At 39.2% G+C, this 18,815-nt stretch overlaps 1 pseudogene; it reads right to left on the bottom strand.

Moving 5' to 3' along the window:
* Window positions 1–1,221: 1,221 nt before the first annotated feature.
* LOC100595978 lies at window positions 1,222–3,170 on the bottom strand (annotated as a pseudogene).
* Between the last annotated feature and the right edge of the window lie 15,645 nt (window positions 3,171–18,815).

Below are 18,815 nucleotides of genomic sequence, written 5' to 3'. Positions count from 1 at the left end.
AAAACTTTAAGCCCTTTGTGAGCTGAAAGTACGTCTCCTTTGTTTCTAGCAAAACATAAAACAACAGATACACAGGAAGTATTTCTTAGGAACTTGCTCACTTCACTTTAAAATGCCCACCTGGAGATTTTTACATATAGAGAATATTTTCTAATTTGCTAAAATGACAAAATTTGAAAAAGTTTTCACAGCATAGTTGATTTCAGCTTATACCATAGATCAGGTGAGCCGAGTCCTAATGATATGATCCGGTGTCAGGAAGCACTTAATTGCATTCATATCTATCAACTGGATATTCTTTGCAAGGACAGAGTCCTCACCTGACACCTGCTTTCCCACTTTATCCTGTTTCTGAGGACTATCAGTGCTAACGACATGAAAATCATAATCATACCATGTGGGGACAGCTCACCAATGCTAGTGACAGCAGTATTGTGTCTCATTGCCTAAATAACATCTCCAGCTTTCATTACAGTAGACAGACCAGATAAACAATGAAACCTGTTGTCCTCTCAAGAATAAGCTCTCATTTTTCATAACAAAGAGAAGCTGGGCTGAGTGCTGTGGCTCATGCCTGTAATCCTCACACTTTGGGATGATAATCAATGAGTTCAAGACTAGCCTGGAAAACACAGTGAAACTCCATCTCTGCAAAAAATTAAAATGTAAAAAATTAGCCTGGCAAGGTGGTACATGCCCGTAGTCCTAGCTACCTGGTTGGCTGAGGTGGGAGGATCACTTGAGCCTGCGAGGTCCGGGCTGTAGTGAGGTATGATCATTCCACTGCACTGTAGCCTGGGTGACAGAATGAAACCATCTCTAAAAAAAACAAAAAAGGAAAAAATAGAAAAAGAAAAACTACAGAAAATTTGAAGTTTTCATCTTGATTCTAAGAGGCTTTTTTTTTAAGGTACAAAATTATATTAAAAGTTACATAAATTTGGGGGTATTTAAAATTAAAATATCATATCATCACAAGAAAGATGAAGAAGACTCCTGCTTTGCCCTTGAGCAACCAAGAAAAGTTAAAATCTGTTTTAAATCCCAAAAATACAAAAGAGACTTGCTGGAAATAACAATGCTCAGTGCTCGAAACCCAAGTCAGTCTACACTGTTGTTATATCCATTCAAATTCTAAAGCCTACAAAAATGCCTTTGTTAGAGCAAAGGGGAAAAATTCCACCTCGGGACAGTTATTCAAGATGAAAGAAAGGTGTATCTTCAGTGAGAGAACTGCCTGCTGTCAGATGATTTCTTGCTAATGTTTTTAAAGATTATGGACTTAACTTTCTTGGTTTTCTGGTAGCTGAATCTATTCTTGCCTCCTCTCTTTTTATGCTTGCCTTCATTGCTGTTCACATTCACGTCAACAGAAGGAGGCACCTTGAAACCGAATGACAGAGCAACTTGAGGCAAATTTAAGTTATTAACATTAAAAATCTGTCTCAGAGAATGAGAATCATTTACTCGTATGTATGACTCATATGCTTCCTGGACTGACTTATGAAAGAAGTAGTTCTTTTTCATTAATTTTACAAACGAAGACAGAATGTCAGAAATTTTAGGCCAGGAAAAGTCAAATTCACTTAATGGAAACTTGGGTTGCTTCAGGTAACAAACAAAACCCAATTCTTCTGGGCAAAAACTGAGCAAGGCATGCCCTCTTTCATTTAGGCCCCTGGCTATTGTTCCCCAACGATGAACATATTCCTTAGGGTCATCTGGAGGATAATACTGAACAATCCAGCCAGGAATATCTAGCCCTCTCCCTGCTTCATCTGTACACAATATCCCTGAATCTGCATTACAGAACTGGAAAAAATGTAATTCTACACATAATTTTGCTTCTGGAAATGAATGGCTGAGGTAGGCAAGTCAATGTACTTCCCCAACTCCGAGTGGTGTTTTACGGACCTACAGGATGAAAAGAAGACCACCAGTTTCTTCTTTCAGTTCTTAAGGAATATAAAGAGCAAAAGGAATCTTTTTTCAGAGGGACAAACAACATATCCCTGCTTGAGACCATCCACTGTTGGAGTAGCTTTATCACCATCAACACTAGCATACATTTGTTCCTTTTTTTTTTTTTTTTTTTTTTTTTTGGAGAAATCCTTGCCAGGTCTTCAAGTTTTTTAGTTTGTGTGGCAGAAAAGGGCATAGTCTCCATTTTCAAAGAAGTTTAATAATTTGCTTTAATTTCTCTTCAAACCCAACATCCAAGATATCATTAGCCTCATCCATAACCAGACGCTATAGGTTTTCATACTTAAATCCTGTAGAATTCCGCATACAGTCCAGGAGATGGCCTGGTGTGACCACAACAGTGCTGATCCCATTTGCAAGCTTCTGTGCTTCAGCAGATCTGTTACTGCCACCCATTATCAACCCATGCATGTGCACATGGTGAGTCATTGGCTCCTTAAGAACACCAAGAGTCTGCAGGACAAGCTGTTCAATTAGTGAGAGAATAAAAACTCCTGTTCCATTTCTGGACATGAACTTTAACTTAACAGTGAGTTCAAATGCAGGGAGGAGAAATGCCAGGGTTTTTGCCACTGCTGGTTTGTGTAGCTGGTGGAAGATCCTGCCTTCCATAAGTGGCCCATCATTTTTATGCTAAATTTCAGTCATGTTGGTAAAGCCCATTTCTTTTATTGCCTTCAAAGTGTTTTCACTGACAAAATTAGAGAAGAAATGAAGTATCCTCATCTCTCTCATTGTCTGGCTTCCCCCCAGTTTTCTGTTTCTTCAGGAGCCTCGATACCGTCTTCTTCGGATTCCCCTTTGTTTTCAGTTTTTGCTTTTTTTGTATCACGCCCAGCATTAGTCACTATTTTTCTCTTGTTCTTCTTTTCTTTTTTGATTTTGAATCTAGAGACTGCATTGCTGCTTCTGCACTGGTTAATATGGTAGATTTCTAGTTTTCTTTAACTTTTACATTTTCTACTATTTCTTTAGACATGTCTCCATTTGGGGCTTCTGACAAGCCCACAATCATAACACGTTTTAGGGATTTTTTTAACCTTTCCACGTCCCACTGTTTCTTCTGACACATCTCCATTTTGAGACTCTGATAGGCTCACATCCAAAGCCCACCGTGGCTTTAGGTTTCACTGCCACCATCTGAAGTTCTGCCTCTCCATCTTCTTGCACAGGAGTGTCATCTGTAGGTAAGATGTGTTCTTGGGGAGACGCCTTCACATCTTCACAGCAGCACCACTGTACGGGTCCTCTGCTCTCTAAACAGCTTTTCATTAGTATGCATGGCACTGAACAAACTTGCTTTATGGACCTCATATAAGCAATCTGAAAGGTAGCAAGTTGTAAAGTATCCATTATACTGTTCGGTATTTAAAAACATGTCTGTGAATTTTATTTATCCCATAATTGTCCTTATTGCACTCTTACAGATTACCAATGGATTTAGACACTATTCAGTAAGAAAACATTGGTTTTTTTATACCAATGCTGCCAACTTTTATTATAAATTGCATCTATTTTAATACAGAGTCATTCAGGGAACATCTACTGTGTACTAACTATATGGTTAAAACTTTCCACTTGCTATGAATAGTTTAACTGAGATTAAAACTCGGTTTCTCCCCTTCTTCTAAGAACATAAAGCCTCAGTGATCTGGCCATTCCCTAACTTTCCAGCTGTAGTTCCCACCAATCCCTGTCCACACAAGATACACACCATGAGGTCTGGGTTCTGCGACCTCGTTCATGCTGTCTTCATTGCCTAAAGTTGTTCGATCTCCTAACTCCCCCAGCCTAGTTAGTTAATCCCAATTCAGCCTTTGGAACTGAGTTTAATGTCACCTCATCCAGGAAGCTTCCTTACCTGCCCCTGCTTCACTTAGACTACCTTACCCCCTAAAGATTATGACTTTTTTGAGGGCAGGAATGAGATCTTTTTCGGTTTTGTAACCTTGGGACCTAAAATTGTACCTGGCACATAGTAGAATCTCAATCAATACCTGTCGAAAGGGAAAGTTTTAAGCATAGTGGTTGTTAAGTAGCTTGTAAGAAAGTCAAAACATGGATGCAAATATTAAATATCAGCCTAAGATGTACCACAGGATGGAAGAGGTATATTTGTTTCCTGGAGCTGCTGCACAAACTACCACAAATGTGGTGGCTTAAAACAGAAATGTATTCTCTCACAATTCTGGAGCTCAGAAGTTCAAAACCAAGATGCTGAGAAGACCACACTCTCTCCAAGGGTTCTAGGGTAGATTTCTTTCCATGCCTCCTTCCTAGTTTCTAAGGGTGGCTGGCAACCCCAGTGTTACTTGGTTTGTAGCTGCAGCATTCCAATCTCAATCTCTTTCTTTGCATTGCCTTCTCTTCTGTGTGTCTGTCTTATAAAGATATATGTGATGGCATTTAGTGCCTATTCAGATAATTCAGGATAAACCCCTACTCTCAAGATTCTTAACTTAATCACATCTTTTGCAATATAAGGTAATATTTGCTCTTTTACCACATAGGGTAATATTCACAGGTTCCAGGGATTAGGATGTGTACATATGTTTTCAGGACCACCATCCAATACACTATAGTATGCGTAAGTTAGTGAGGCATCCAGGAAAAGTCATGAGAATTCAGAAGGAAGAAAGCACAATGTGCCAAAATGACAGCCACATGGTCTTAACACTTAAAATTGCCAATGTAATTGGTAGTTATCACCATGGCTCCTTTGAGGTAGCCCAGTGATGCCAATTTCCTTGAAGAAGAAAGTGAAGAAAGGAAAGGATGTGTGCATATTGCAGAAAGACTAGTGATGAGGCCAAAATCAGGATTTAACTCTCTTCTCTTCAATCCTTGATTTATTGCCTATACTCTTTTACCACCCAAAAGAAAGACAGATAAATGGCAGACACATCACAGAGCTGCCACCTGTTATTTAAATGGCAGATTTTTAGCTGCTTCTTTATTCCTGCTGAAGTTCTCATAGCAGAGATGTTAATGCAATATTCTGGACAAAAGAAGCGCAGTATCAAAGCTGGGGGCTTCCCACAGTCAACAGATACTGACTCAGCATCTGCCCTTAGCAAAATATTGTGAGGAATATGAAGAATAATTAGACATGCATTCATGCTTAAGGAGCTACCATCTCATAGAAGACATGTGGTCAGGTAACAAGCAGAAGGCAGTAATTCTCATGTGGCCCAGATAGAAGAGTGTGGGAGTTTAGAGATAGAGAGATCATTCCTGGCTGCAGTCATCAGGAAAGTCTTCATGGAGCAGATGGCATCTGAACACGGCATTGAATGGAAAGCACTTTAATAAGTAGAACTGGAGATGAAGAAGACAGAGGAGTGATCTAGGGCAACTTAAGCAGGATGGAGAATTTTTAAGTGTGGAGATGAAAGACTGGAAAGTGTGTTTGGAAATGAGACATTCAGGGTATATGCATAGAACCATGGGAGATAAAAATGAAAAGAAAAATTGTTATATCTGGTTCTTGACTGTCAAGCAAATGATACGGACTTTCTTAACTAAGCATGAAGCTGTCATTAAAGATATTTTGAATAAAGAAAAGACATAATCAGATATAATCAGAGTTGTTTGAGAAGATCACTCTGGCAGTGGTGTGAAAGATATATTAGAAGGCAGAAGAGGCTAGATGCTGGAAAATTATTGCAATAGAACAGACAAGAGCTAAATAAAGGTCTTGATTAGGGAGGCGGCCATGTGAAAGGCATGTGAAAAAAGAAGTGAGAGCAATTTCAAAGAAAATTCAATAGGATATAATGGCTTATTGGAGATATGGGATTGAAGACATAGGAGACATCAGAGATGAGTTTGAGATTGAAATATAGTAATGCAAAATAGTGATGACTTTGGAAGAATCTGGAAAGTCAGGAGGAGGGACACGTTTAACAGCAAAAATGATTAACCTAGTTTACAAATGTTAAGTTTCAAGAACCAGCAGGATATAGATACTAAGAAGGACATGAATGTAAGAATCATTCCCATGGAGAAAATAATTGAAGTCACAGAAATTTATACCATCACAAAGAAAGGAGAAGAATTCCTAAAGCTTAAGGAATGTCCATCATAATTAATGAATGGTAGAAGAACAGAAGCTAGCCAAGAACATCAAGAGCAAGAAGTGATTTGACCAAAGAAGAAACAGGAGTCCAAATGCCGAAGTGAACAGAATTTAAGAGAGAGGAGAACTTCAAGGTGGGGTCACTAATATCAAGTAGTTTAAATTCCAAAAATGTATTATCAAGGGGGAGCTGATTATAATCTTGACACAGTCTTGTACACCATAATCCTAAATGATGAAATCCTGAAAGATCAAAATCCCTAAAGTCTAAAGTCCCAGAAATGTAATTTGGGAAAAAATAATTTTAAAAGTTCTTTAAAAGACATTTCACACTTTAAAAGGGGGCTTTGAGAAACATATCACAACAGAACATTTCATAGGCTACTTCATATAAGAATATAGGCAATAATAACATACCTATTGTTGCAAACATAAATGCTCTCAAATACTAACAACAGCCACACAGGTATAACAGTTATAAGAAATGATATGCATAAAGAAATAGAATAAAAAAGGAAATGTATAAAAAGGGAAACATATAAACACATGGCAACTTGGTTAGTAATTGTGTGCACTCAGGTTTATAACTACAGTCACCTGAAATGCTGTGATGACAACTGTGATGAAGTCTTTCAACTAGATCAATCAAAAACTGTAATGGGTCACACTGCACAAGCAGTTGCCCAAGCAGCTAAGATCTCAAGAAATTATGCCTTTCACAAATCCAGATGTACAAAAAGGACATCTCTTCATTTATTAAGGAAGTTTCAATGTTTTTACACACGCACAGTACATATACACAAAGGCCGCGTTGCATGCAGAGACCAAATTGCCAGGAGATAAAGAGTAATTCGTAGTAGGTTGGGCGTGGTGGCTCACACCTGTAATCCCAGCACTTTGGGAAGCTGAGGTGGGAGGATCATTTGAGGTCAGGAGTTCAAGACAAGCCTGGCCAACAAGGTAAACCCCATCTCTACTAAAAATAAAAAAATTAGCCAGGCGTGATGGTACATGCCTGCAATACCAGCTACTCAGGAGGCTGAGGTGGGAGAATCACTCCTGGGAGGCAGAGGTTGCAGTAAGCCGAGATCGCGCCACTGCGCTCCAGCCTGGGCAACAGCTGTCTCAAAAAAAAAAAAAAAAAAAAAAAAAAAAAAAAGAGTAATTGGTAGTAAATACAAATGTTTCAAGAAGTCTGAGGATAAAATCCAGAAGCCAATATCAGAGGAGGAAACAGAGTCAAAAGAAAGATGACATGTTTAGGTGTTTGGTGCGGTTTTCTTTTCAGAATGAATGGTTATATTCCAATCAACATTTATTTAGTGCCTACATTGTGCTGGCTGGCAAGATCCAGAGATGATTAGAACTTGATCCTTACTCTCAAGCAGTATACAATTTAGTGCAGAAAACAGAAATGTAACTACATGGTTCAACCTGAAGCCAGGTAACCAGCAGGCTACGGAAGCACTGAAGAGGAGCATTAGCCTGGTGTCCTGGTCTGGGGAAAGGGGAGGTGACGAGGCTGAAGGGCCTCCTAAACAGATACTTGTTAACTCTGAAGGGAGAACTAGAAGCTGAGCTGGCATATTTAAACAAAGGCGTAGGGAAGAAAAGTACCACATGTGCTTTCTGCAAAGACAAAGAATCTTACCGGAGGCAAAACATTGATAAGAGAGAGAGTAAGCAATGGCAGCTTGTTTCTGAGTGAGGTGGGAAAGGATGAAATTGGACAGGCCGGTAAAGGTATTAGCCGTTTTTAGGAGGTTACAAGAGAGAAGGAGACAAAAATTGAAGAAACAGGGCAGTAGTCAAGTAGCAAAGAAAATGGTTGAAGGAACAAGGTGTTTTGCCTCTTTCCTTTTTATAAAATGGAAGGTCAACCATCTGCTCAGAGCAGAGTCAGGGCGAGGAAGGGCAGGGAAGCAATGATTACTAGATTAACAGTCTTTCATTCTTTGAAAATAGAAGCATTTATTTAAATCATAGGTAGTCTGGGGCTCCGTCTCTTTCTAATGTATCTAGTGTGAGAGCCAGGAGGTGCAGAGCTTGGGCTCTGGAGTAAGATTGCCTGCGATTGTCTTGTCTGTGCCTCATATTAAGGATGTGATGCAAGTGGTTTTATGATGTAAATAAGCTCTCTGTGCCTGTGTCTGCTCATCTATAAATCACACAAATAGCATCTAACTCCTAGGTTTGCTATAAGGAATAAGACAATTCATACATGTAGAATGCTGAAAACAGTGCCCAGCACATAAGAGGTGCTCAAAAAGCTTTAGCTCTTAGCATTACTAGACCACTGCTAGCCACTAGAACTTTTTGAGATGATGGACATTCTACTGTGTTGTCTAATACAGCAGTCACTAGCCACATGTGGCTATCGAGCACAGGAACTGTGGCTAGCGTAACTGAAATTTTCATTTTTATTCATTTAAATTCAAAAAGCCATATATAGCTGGGCAGAAGACAGAGCAACCATTTTTTCTTTTAAGTTCCAGGATACAAGTGCAGGACGTGCAGCTTTGTTACACAGGTAAACGTGTGCCATGGTGGCTTGCTGCACCTATCAACCCACCACCTAGGTATTCAGCCCTGCATGAATTAGCTATTTATCGTGATACTCTTCCTCCCCCCTAGCCCCTACAACAGGCCCCAGTGTGTGTTGTTCCCCTCCCTATGTCTATGTATTCTCATTGTTCAGCTCCTGCTTATAAGTGAGAATATACAGTTTTGGTGTTCTGTTCCTGTATTAGTTTGCAGAGGATAATGGCTTCCAGCTTCTTCTTTGCAGAAAGTAAAAGTTCCTTTTTACTGTTTCTCTTCTTGTTAAAGAATAAGTCATAAGTGTTAGAAATAATAGTTTCCTTTAAAGGCTAACTTTATGCTAGACATGCTCACAGGCACATAGTACATTCTATGACCTTGTACTTTAACCAAGATATCTGTGCTGGACGTGCTCACAAGCATGTCCCAGCTCGCAGCCTACGCCCCTTCCTTATTTGAGAGTGTTATTACTTTTCTAAGTCTTTTCATAAGAAACTTCCTCCTTTCCTTTGTTCTTCTCTGCCATTACCTCTTTAGGAAAAGTTTTAAACCTTTAGCCAGTTGGGAGCAGCCTAGACTGTGAGATCCAATTCCAGCCAATAGAATCAGGACACAGCAGTAGGGTCCGGATGCGTCAGATATAAATATTTTTACCCCCTTTGTTCAGTGTGCTCTCGTGGCAAGACTGCTGGCGAGCAGCACCCTTTCTGCAGAAAGTAAAGGTTGCCTTGCTGAGAGATCCTTTGTCTCCGTGCTGACTTTTCTTGGTGACACCAATTATCTGCTTCTAATATCCATGTTCCTGCAAAGGACATGATCTCATTCCTTTTTGTGGCTGCACAGTATTCCATGGTGTATAAGTAACATTTTTTCTTTATCCAGCCTATCATTGATGGGCATTTGGGTTGATTCCATGTCTTTGCTATTGTGAATAGTGCTTCAATGAACATATGTGTCCATGTATCTTTATAATAGAATGATTTATATTCCTTTGGGTATATATCCAATAATGGGATTGCTGGGTCAAATGGTATTTCTGGTTCTAGATCCTTGAGGAATCGCCACACTGTCTTTCACAATGGTTGAACTAATTTAAACTCCCACCAACAGTGTGAAAGCATTCCTATTACTTCACAGTCTCACCAGCATCTGTTTCTTGACTTTTTAATAATTTCCGTTCTGACTAGCATGAGATGGTGTCTCACTGTAGTTTTGATTTGCATTTCTCTAATGATCAGTGATGTTGAGCTCTTTTCATATGCTTGTCAGAGCAACCACTTTAAACAGGGTTTTATTGGTATACAAAAAGGCACAGAGTTCTATCCCCCAAAGACCCTGGTCCTGAAGTGCTGTGGAATAGGCCCAACCAATTAAAGATAGAGCTATAGCTCTTAGGACAGAGCTTTATTTTGTTGGTGTTGATGATCAAAGATAACATGGAGAAAAAATGTGATCACAACTCCTGTACCTCCAGAGGAGGTTTCAGTAGCTGGTAGGATATTTGTTAGATACACAAGAAGCAAGTGGCATCTCCCCAAGAGGACAGAACAGAGATTCCACCAACTTTCTGCTGAAGTGGGCCAGTTGAGAGCCATTAGGAAGGATGGCTGGAGTTCTAAGTGAAACAAGGAGCTGCTATCCAAATGTTTTCTTGAACCCTGTTAATGTCTGATGACAATGGAGTAATTTCACATCAGAGACACCAGAACAGCCAATATCACAGTCTGTGCAACAATATGAAATTCAGATGGTCTAGAGTATTGCTAAAACAAAAAGGGAGAGGGGAGAAAGGTTATCCATGAATAATGCATTTCCTTTTGTGAAAGCAGGAGGAGAAGAAACAAATGGATCATTAATGGGCTTAATGCAATTAGGCTTCCCAGTGGGGCGGGGGCCAGCAGATGCTCTTGCCAGCAACGCCACCAGCAGAGGAGGCTGCTGTGAAGTAGAGGAGGAGGGCAAGAGTTGGTGGTAACATTATTTTGGAGTTGCTGCTTTTTCTTCCCAGTATCTAAAGCCTCTTCTTGAATTCAAGGTTAGTTGTGTTATCTCTATTCTTGTGGGGTGTTTTTTGTTTTGTTTTGTTTTGTTGGAGATGGAGTTTCACTCTTGTTGTCCAGGCTGGAGTGCAATGGTGCGATCTCGGCTCACCACAACCTCCGCATCCTGGGTTCAAGCGATTCTCCTGCCTCTGCCTCCCGAGTAGCTGGGATTACAGGCATGCACCACTACTCCCAGCTGATTTTGTATTTTTAGTAGAAACAGGGTTTCTCCATGTTGGTTAGGCTGGTCTCGAACTCCTAACCTCAGGTAATTCACCTGCCTCAGCCTCCCAAAGTGCTGGGATTACAGTCGTGAACCACTGCACCCAGCCTGTTATCTCTGTTTCTAGAGCAAAATAGCCCAGTGGTGAAAACATCATTTTCTTGAGAATATGTGAAAAGATATTACCACATTTGAAAAGCTTAATTAATATGATAATGTGGAGAAATTAAGGATAAAGCAACCTAAAAAAACAGGAAGTAATTAAGTGAAGAATAAAACATTATTGAACATTGCCAAGAAAACAGACATACAAAAGTTGCAAGTTGTAGCATGTTTTATGCAATAATGCACTTTGCTGTAAAGTAGCATACCTTGATCTTTTCAAAATCAGACATTTGAAACTTACTAATAGATTTCACTATTTAGAGGCATTCTGTATGTATATATGAAAAAAAGTCCTTTATGATGTAAATAATCTATCTAATCATGATCCCATTGCAGGAATTTCTCTTTCTGTTCCATGGAGTAGTTGCAGACTTTGCAGTCCAGCAGACCTAGGTTCAAGCCAAGCTCTGCTTCATATTGATTAATGTGACTTTGGAGGAGTTACTTTACCTTGATGAGCCTCAATTTCCATAACAGTAAAATGGCAACAATATATACAGAATGTCATAGAATTCTATGCCTATAGAAAATACTTAAGAGTGCCTAGATCATAGTAAAGGATTAAAAAATGTTACTGACTCCTTCAGGAAGGTGTCAGGGTGTGCATTCTCCTAAGAGGAATCAGATTCCACAGACTTTCAACATGCCAAGGGCAGACTTGACTCTGGTTTAGACACAGAAACCAAGAACACTTAGCTCTAGGAATCCTTCTCCCAGGGAACAACACTTATCTTGATGGCTCTTTTAGGTATTAAGGATAAATCAGAGAATACTTGGGTGACCAGGAAAAAAGAAGCAGCTACTACATCAGTCTCCAGACAAAACCCTAACTCCAAGGAAATTTCCATGAAGCTATTATGACCCAGGCTCCAGCTGGCACTGAACTGTGACCCACCCTGATTCCATCTACCATCCCAACCTCCAATGCCAGGCTACTGCCACAGGCCTTGCATTCTCACCTGGTCAGCTAAGCTTATTGTTCCCATCTAGAACAAGGAATGCTGCCTAGTCCATCAGATGTGAGGGTTTGATTTTCACATGTCATCTTTCCTAACATTGAACAACATGTGTCTGTACTACAGCAAAAGAAATATGAGTGTGTTTTGGAAAAGCAAACTGCTAGCCTCATCTGAGGCAGGCAATGGGGACAGACATAGTCAGTGTTGGCAATGAGTGGCACAGGGGTTTGGCATAGGTCAGAGAAGGTTGGACACAGCGTGGAACAAGAAGTTGCCTTGTAGTCAAGCCAAGTTAGAATGGCCTGACACCAGAGCAGACAGAGGCCAGAGATCAGGCACTGGTTCATCAAGGAGGGAGAGCTCCAGGCAGAGACAGTCCTGTTGGTGTTCTAGATTTTTATTAGCGAAATTGACCTAGAAGCTTGTAACTTCTAGACTTCTAACTTCAGAGCTTCATAATTCCAGCATTAGCTCAGACTCCTCTTGGAGGAGAATCTCTAGATTCTAGAGAAACCATAGTCTTTGTATGCCAGCTGTAGAACTCATGAAATTGGAAAACATCCTTATGCCCCTATGAATATCTGGTTCCATTTAGTAGGAAGAACAATTGTCTAGCCTGACTGAAGTCCCCAAAGAAACACTATCTTCATGAAATCATATTCTCATTATCCTTAGAAAATTTATGAGAATTCAAATTTTCCCCTTCTCTTCTTTTCCCCTTTCTCCTCTTCTAAGGCAGGAAGTTAGCATCAGGCTAAAATCCTAAAACATTTAGAGAATAGGCTATTAGAAGGGTGCTGCAAACTGGCTTTTTGATGCAAACCAATGGTCAGGATAAATACGGGGAATGTTTGAAAAAGATACAGATCTTGAACATACAAGACCTCTGTAACTCAGCCCTCAACACGTATCTGTGGCCATGACACATATGCCACAATGGCATGTCCAGATTTTAGGATCTGGCCTTAACAAACAAGCACAATGTCAGTGGTGCTAAAGCTCACATTTTTTAATGCAACATCCATGTTTCTTTCTCAGAAAAACAAGTGAAAACATGACAGTTTATTTTGGATGTGGAGGAGAAAGAATTCCAACAAACCACCATAGCAAAACACCCCAGTTAGCTTAAATATTTTGGAGGATTTGGGGTGGGGAGAGGGGAGTACAGAAGAGAAATAATTACCTATTATCTCAGTGTCAAATTATAACAATTCACTAACTGAATCCAAGAATCACTGAATTCTAATTGACCTAGGATGCTGGGCAATGAGAAAAGGCCAGGACTGCTAAATTCAATGTTATGAGACTATATCATAATTTGTCATATTGTCCTTTTTCTTCGTTAATTTTCTAATAAGAACCCCTCTAGTTGAGCAATTTCTTTAGGGCCACTTAATGTTCTCATATAGGGGGCTTGGCTGTTGCAGAGTTTCTTGGTCAACGGGAGATTGATTGTACAAGCCAGCCCCAGAAGTCTGGACCTCCCTTGCTCTGCACTCATTTGCCATGTGGCGTTACACAAGTGAAAGAGCAGCCAAGTCTCTCATTTAGAGCTAACTTCCGTAGCCAAACAAAAGACAAATCTCCTATTAATCAAGAGCTGCACAGTCTTTGAGTTGAAGATGATAACAGCTGTGCCAATACAAAGGAAAATATTTTCTGCATTATCTGCTTAATGTAAAGGCTGTGTAACATCTGTGCACAGGGGTGATTGCTAGAGTGCACTGCATTTTTAGCAAGGCAGCCAGAACTTCCAACAGGAATATGCCATTCAACGGGCAAATGCAGCAGAGCTCTTATATCATCTCGAATTTTCCCAAGAAGCTGACATTTTCAAATATGTAAGAGGCGCACCTTCAGCCCTTTCTACTTGTCATTTTTGATGTTTTGATTCTAGCTACCAAATCCACAATTAGACCAGCAAAAATCACAATTGCTATGATCTCCCTTCACTTTGGCTTGCCTGTTCTCAGCATTACTGGCTTTAAGGCTGCCAGACTAAAGCTGTTGACTTTCCCTCTGAGATAGACACTGGATTAACATGTAATCACTGGCCCCTCTTCTTCCCAATTCGATGTTTATTGCTAGCCTAGTGGCACACCCCCGAGACTGACTGTACCGGTTCTTAGTCTGAAAAGCAGTCATCAGTCTTCACATTTCCAAGAGAAATGCCCCCTCTTGTGGTGTTTGCTGAATACTGCAGTCCTCGCTTCCAGCAAGAGAGCTGTGACACTCCACTTCCCACACATAGACATGTGAGGAGACTAGGAACTCCAGTCCACCCAGTATTGAAAATTTTGAGCTTTTTGCTGCGACAGCTGAATCCTCTCTAACTGCAACAGGCTTTCAGATATAGATTGAACCGTATGAAAGTGCCAACAGTCAACCATTTTTGACCAATAAAGCAGCAATTTCATACAGTTCAATGTAAGCTATGGAGGGAACTTCTTAGCTGAGCCCTATGAATGGCAGCCAAGAGTGGAAATCTTTTCTATTCTAGTAACTACATTAAGGCACAGTAAGGTAGAAAGTCAGTTCAGTATATTATCTCTATAATAAATAAACGTTTTTCAAGCCCTATATGCTAGACACTTTGCCAAGTTACGAACATAATCTTCTTAGGTTTCTTGTCCAATTAGCAGTTGATTATAAGGGCAAACTTAGAAATTTGGACGTTCTAGATTTGTCATTTATTTATTAGGGACCATTGGTAAAATAAATGGCAGAACTATTTCTACCCCAGCACAAGCAGCTAGTTCTCTGAACAGGTTTACTTGTCTCAATGCAAATAAAGTAATGCAAAATGGGGTGCTGTAGTTCCTTCTGTAGATGTAATTATTTTGTAAGTATCCTATTTGTTTTTAATATGAGACAATAAATAGTGTGATTATGCCAAGTAATCTTTTTTAGCAATGTTAATTCATCATGCTAGCAAATTCTAAAAATAAAATTTTAATTATGTCATATTTAATATCATTGATGTCAAATGGGAACATCTGTAAGCTCATATCAGAGACTTTTTATAATAAATAAATAGTTCCTAGAAATAAATAAGAAAAATCAAGAACTCAGTATTGCAAAGAATGTTATTAGATGATTCACACATTTTTTTAAAAAATGGTTTTAAACACAGGAAAGATGGTTGACTTCACCCAAAATTAGAGCTATGAAAACTAAACTAACATTAAAATATTATATTTACCTTTCAGTCTGGCAAAATTTAAAACTTTGTTCACACTCTCTTGGCAAAGTTATGAAAAAACAGTCACTCATAACATTTCTACTGTAAGTATAAATTGACACACTTCCTAGAAAGTACAATTTAACAAACTAACCACATCACGAATACATATACTCTAGGACTCAGCAAATTTCATGTCTAGGAATATACCCTGCAAGTTTTCTTATAAACATATATGATGTCTACAAAATGGTAACTGCAGAATTACTTGTACTAGCACAAAATTGCAAACAACCTAAAAGTCAATAAGAATACAGTTAAATAAAGTACATCTGTGGGGTGGGGAGAGGGAGTAGGGATAGCATTAGGAGATATACCTAATGCTAAATGACGAGTTAATGGGTACAGCACACCAACATGGCATGTGTATACATATGTAACAAACCTGCACGTTGTGCACATGTACCCTAAAACTTAAAGTATAATAATAATAAAATAAAAAAAGTACATCCATATAATGGAATATGATCCAGCTGTTAAGGAAAAAAAAAAAAACATGTAGGAAGCTCTCCATATACCAATGCAGAGATTTCCAACATAAATTATTTGGAGAAAAAAATAAAGGTGTGGAACTATATGCATAATATGGTACTTTTTAGTTACAGCGGAGAGAGAATAACATTTTTTTTTTTTTTTTTTTTTTTTGACAGAGTCTCATTCTGTCGCCCAGGCTGGAGTGCAGTTGGGCTATCTCGGCTCACTGCAACATCCACCTCCTAGGTTCAAGCGATTCTCATGCCTCAGCCTCCCTAAAAGCTAGGATTATACGCACGCACCACCACGCTCTGGTAATTTTTGTATTTTTTAGTAGAGACGGGGTTTCGCCAAGTTGGCCAGGCTGGTCTCGAACTCCTGACCTCAGGTGATCTGCCTGCCTCAGCCTCTCAAAGTGCTGGGATTACAGGTGTGAGCCACCAAACCCAGCCTAATATATCTATTAATATCTATTATCTAATAGTAATATATCCGTTTTCTAAGAATAACATAATATGCTTTATAAACATAAAGAAACTTTAGAAAAATGCCCATGAAAGTAATAACATTGGTCCATGGAAATAGACCAGGCAGATTGTGGAAAGAAAACATATTACTGCATTCTTATGTGGGGCTGGAGGAGCGGGGAGATACATGGAAATAGCACATATACATTAAATGTAATAGAATCATTTATGTCAGTAGGTTAAAAAAAAATCCCTCTTCTATCTTCAACAGATTTAATGATTGTGTGTTGATGCGTAGGAAGAGTGTAAGTAAAACTGTTTAAGGGCTTCCTTAACATTATTCCTTCATGATGAAATCTTGTCTGGCTCCAAACAAGCTAAGGGTGTCGCTTCTCAGCTCACTAGCAGTAACAGAATTCAAGACCTAGTGGAGTACCTGACCCCAAGATAAGAGCTCTGCTTAGTGCCCAATTTTTCTTCAAGACCTCAGGCCACTTTTAGCTTGACAGCAGATGTCCGACAGCTGGCAAATGAGCCAGTGTTGCTTGTTTCCATGTGAAATAAGTTTAACTAATACTTAAATAACTTAAAAGACAAGCAGTTCTCAGTCCTTTTGAGCCCTTTTCTTTCTGCTACTGTCAATATTCACGCATTAATTCATAACTCTGAGCACCTACTATACGTTGCTTGCTGCTCTAGAAGCACCAGGTGGACAGCTCAAGAGTGCCCCCAAAACACCGCAGCTTAAATGACACATTCCAGGGTCAAGACTTAGCAGTGGGACTATTTCACTCCTTGTTGTTGACCTCCAAGAAGTTGAAATTTAGTGATTCACAGCTTAAGGGGGAGAGCATAAATAAGCCCACTCACAAACTCAGAAAGAAATCGAGTTAAAGGAGAGGATATAAGATTGTTCAGCTTGGCACAGTGATAAGTGGTGCATGAGCCTTTTGCCCCTAAAAACAGTGGATTTATTTTTAAGTACACACATGCATATACATCACTGACTAGATGTGTGACTGGGGCAGTCATTTCACTCTCCGACATTCCACATCTGTTCCCTAAAAAGTGAAAGAGCTTGAGTTAGATCAATGCTTCCCAACATTTTTTCCGTGATCACACCCCTACAGAGCCTTTTTAGACTCTTTTCCCATATCACCTTCCATCATAAAATACCAATGCCACAGTTAAACTGTACAGCTGAATATGTACTGTATGTATGTCTGCACTTTATACATAAAGAGCATTTTTTTTATCTCCCAAGAGAATGCATGAATTATATCCACAAGAAGGATCTACAAGATTCCTTCTTACTTTAAAACCAGGAGGATGGTGCAGTGTTGTGAAGAATAAGTGCATGTACTTAGGTAACAGATGGATTTAAGCCGAAATCCTAACTCCACCTCTTGCTTATCACATGACCTTGAATATGCTATTTAACTTCTCTGATACTAAGTATCTTCATGTGTAAAACTGGTGGAATGATACCTTTCACAGAGGGTTGTCATAAACATCAACTGAGGCAAAGTGGGTAAAGCCTGGCACACTGAACCTGGCACACTAAGCAATCAGTAATTGGTAACTTTTCACTTGGTTTATTTAAAATAAATCTGTACCTTACATCTGTATATCTAAAAAGTTAAACACTGATCATAATATACGCAATAACTATAATCAATAAGTCAACAACCTATAATATACTTTCACTTGTGCCTGTAATGCAGCCCCAAATGCCAGCTTCTATCACGACTTCAAAATTCTATTCAACTTTCAAGACCGAGATTAAATGTCACCTGCTTCAATGAAACTTTCCTCAGTTTCCTTAAATGTAGATCTCCCCATCCTTTCAGCTCCCATGGTATACTGTTTACATCCCATGGTATACTCTGTTTACATCATTTGACTAGGGAGTCAAACATATTCCACTTTATAATTTATATTGATCTTAAGTGCCTTAAAGATAGGAAATCTGACTCCTCTTTGCTGCACACACACACATACAAACACACACACACAAACTCAACATAATAGATTTTCCATAAATGTTTGCTAGACCAATTAATTAGTGCTGCAAAGTTGGATCCCATAGATCAAATGTCACATTAGTACATTAACAACAAAAGGAAAAAGATAGTCTTAAATTAATATCTGTGTTAACATAAGGACCTGTAAGGGAAATTAAAATATAGGTAGAAGTTTTTTAATTTTAAATCCTGAACGCAAATCCCAAGTAAAAGCTCATCTCCCCATATTGTAGAGGTTGATGTAAAATCCTTCTGATAATAGTCAATTTATGAGACATAAAATTTTTAAGAGGCTATTCCAGGGAAGGTAAGGATGCCCCTAATACATATCAAACTTGAGTTCTATGAAAAGTGCACAGCGTGTCTGTGTATCAGCCAGCAGAGTATTCTGGATCTCTACTCTATCACTGTTACCGCTGGTCATTTTTTGTCACGCTCTTGTCTCAGCTGGGGAAATTCTGTGATAAGAGAAACACATACGTCAAATGTAACAGCAGAAAGCAAAGAGAAGCCGGAAAGAGAGAGTAACTATGTGAAGCATTTGTTTTTTAGACCCTATGATGTTTTAAGCATATACCTAATGCTTTTTACACATGCTGAATAACCAGGCTAATTAAA

This window comes from Nomascus leucogenys, chromosome 17, assembly GCF_006542625.1.
Source record: "Nomascus leucogenys isolate Asia chromosome 17, Asia_NLE_v1, whole genome shotgun sequence".
In the NCBI taxonomy this organism is placed as follows: Eukaryota; Metazoa; Chordata; class Mammalia; order Primates; family Hylobatidae; genus Nomascus; species Nomascus leucogenys.
Note: the sequence above shows the minus strand (reverse complement) of the source record. Positions and strands in the feature narration are given on the sequence as shown.